Consider the following 3,284-nt stretch of genomic DNA (forward strand, 5'->3'; position numbering starts at 1 on the left):
CCAACAGAATCTTCGTGGTATAAGCTAGATAGATGGCGACATTCATGGGAATCTGGAAAGTCTAACCTTGTCTGTGGTATTCCGAGTAGGATTCTGGGAATCTGAAAAGTCTAACCTTGTCTGTGGTATTCCGAGTAAGATTCCGGTATTGAATGACTGTGACGAGCTTCAAACTCCTGAAGGCTGGGCATTAGTGACAGACGCAAAAGAATCAAGGGATTCTACTCCAACCTAATTGAGAACCGACAGATGATTAGCCGTGCTGTGACAGAGCATAGGACCATTTTCACTGAGAGGATGGGATGTAGCCATTGTCAAGGGTGATGCCTCCAGACGATTAGCCATGCAGTGACAGCGCATAGGACCATTTTCCCGAGAGGATGAAAAGTAGCCATTGACGACGGGGACGCCTTACATACAGCTTGCCATGGAAAGGAGTAAGAAGGATTGGATGAAAGCAATAGGAAAACAGAGATTCGAGAGGATTCTAGCATCTCCACACGCCTACTTGAAATCACCACCATTAATTTACATAAGTGTTTTTATCCTATTTTATTTTCTGTTTATTATTAATTTTCGAACTCATCATAAACCATTTAATCTGCCTAACTGAGATTTACAAGGTGACCATAGCTTGCTTCATACCAACAATCTCTGTGGGATTGACCCTTACTCACGTAAGGTATTACTTGGATGACTCAGTACACTTGCTGGTTAAGTTGAACGAAGTTGTGAGCTTCTCTAATAGTGCCTGTAACTCTTTTGGTCCAACAACAACACTAAACTGTTGGTGCCATTACCAGGAATTATTAAGATCCCAATTCATCATACCATGATCTCTTTGGGGTATTTTTGATTTCATGCAAATACAAAGAGACCAATTTTGAGGATCACAATTTCGTCCACTAGTATGTATATCATCATTGTGCTATTCTTTTATTCAAGTTTTTTAACGAAATTTTTAAACATTTAATAGATTGTGTTTATTTGGAATAGATGTCATTGATCTTTTAACTTCAGTGGGTGAAGAGAAAGAATACGCAAAAGAGCAGAAAATTGTGAAAATGATTGTGCTCAAATTAACTTCAAAAGAGTATGTTAATTCAGTCATTTATGGTGGTTTCTCTTTATCTTTTAATAATCTTTTTTCCTTATTTTCTGTTTCATTCTTTCTCATGTTTTAAGTTTCAGTATTACAGTGCGTTGTGCATTGTTTGGGGACTATGTTAATCAAGTAAATCATTTCCTAGCCTCTAGCTATGTGGAGCAGCCTGTTGTTGTCATTCAACTTGCAAAAGTCAAGTTCTTTAAGGGTACATTGTTTAATTTCTCTACATTTTCTTATTGTTACTCTATGTGTTGTCTCCCATGAATTTTGTTAGACTCTTTTAGTATTGCTGTGTAGGTCAAGTAGGTCTTCAAAATGTGATGTATGCCACTTAAATATTATTCAATCATGATATTCCTGAAGTTGTTGAATTCAGGCAGAAGTTAGCATGGTTTATTTTGGTGTTTTTCTTTCTGTTCCTTAGTTATAATCAATCTGGAGTAACAAGTACATGTACTTGCATCATTTTTTTGTTAGTATGATTGAGCAAGGTGTCAATGGTACCCAGCCACTGTTTATCACAAATGAGGGTAAAGTTGTCTCCTTGGAAGATGATTTCATGTGTTTAACTAGAAGATGCACTATTAAAGAGCTCCAAGATAACAATGAGGTTGACATTTTTTTGGGTTAGTTGTGTTTATTTTATACACCAATGAACAGAAAAAAAAGAACAATTTTCAGATCTGTTCTTTCATGCATATTGTTAACAAATTTTAAAATGTCCCTTGCCTAGGAAGGTTCTTTTATCATTTTTGGTACAATCAGAGGTATTGTTAAGGACGGAAGTTGGTGGTATTCTGCTTGTGTGTGTGAAAAGGGTATCTATCCTCAAAATCGTGCATACTACTGTGATTTCTGTGTGAAGCATATAACTAATGTCACTCTGAGGTTAGAAATTTTGTTCAAAATGTTTTTTCATTTTTTGTTGTGGATTGTATATAAGAATAATGTTTCATGTTTTTATTTATCTTGAATCATTGTGTTCTTTTTTTTCTTCATTCTACAGATTTAAAATTAAAATAACACTTGAAGATCATAGTGGGGAGGGTATTTTCGTTCTCTTTGATCGTGAAGCATCTTATTTGTTTAAGAAATCATGCGCTGACTTATTTTTTGAGGTTCAAAAAATTGCAAGTGTATGTGCTTAGTTTTCTTTTGTGTGTTGTTCACTTTATGTGGTTCATTTTTTTATACCCATATTCTTTATTTTGGTTCATATGTGTTATTCAAATTGTGTATCTCTTATCTATTACCTTGAAAATAGCTTATATGTAGGGATACTTATCCTTACATATTCCAAGGGCTCATTGGAAAAAAGTTGCTGCTGAAGGTTGATACCAAAGGTGTCGGACTTGATAAATTTTATGGCACTTTCCGAGTTAGGAGAGTATGTGATGATCCCACCATTACAGCTATGTTTAAACTTCCCGATTATGATGCTGATGACGAGTATACTCCAAAAAAGATTACATATACATATAAGTATTTTTATATTGTGTAAATTCCTTTTTTTTGTGTGTATTGTGTTGTGGTCAACTTTTCTTATGTTTTTATCTATTTTTTAACTCTTATGCTATATCAATAGGAGCCTGAATTGAACAAATTTGTTCTCCGTAGAAATGGAGATATTGGTATTAAGAAGGAGTCATCAAGGACTTTTACCAAAAGTGAAAAAGTTGCTGCTGAGTCTTTTGGGATTTTATGTAAATCCCCATCTCTTCTAGATTTTCTAGCTGAAAAACAGCCTGATATTTTCGGATGGACTGAGGTTGCTGCCTTAGTTAATCATGAAAGTGAAAAAACTGAGAAAACACTCGAGAATGATACCCTTAGTGATGATCTTTCTGCTGAACTGGATATATTACTTAGCTCACTAGCGAAAGAAACTCAGGTGCTATCATATAATATTTTTTCCCTTCGTATGTGTGCTATTTCTAAATGTATTTTGCATTGTTGAGTGATTTTTATACCTTTTGTTAATTTGTATGTCATAGGAGGTGTTCTCCCAAGTTCTTGATGCATCTTCCGAATATGGAGAGAGGGTTAATCATGAAGATCATGTTGTTACTTTCAAGGGCAAGAGGAATTTGAATCCCCAATTTGATGAGACGGTTAATGATCCAGATGGGCATAGGTCCAAGATTGCTGACGTTAGGATTTTTACTAGTAAAGAATT

This window comes from Arachis duranensis, chromosome 2 (assembly GCF_000817695.3).
Source record: "Arachis duranensis cultivar V14167 chromosome 2, aradu.V14167.gnm2.J7QH, whole genome shotgun sequence".
NCBI lineage: Eukaryota > Viridiplantae > Streptophyta > Magnoliopsida > Fabales > Fabaceae > Arachis > Arachis duranensis.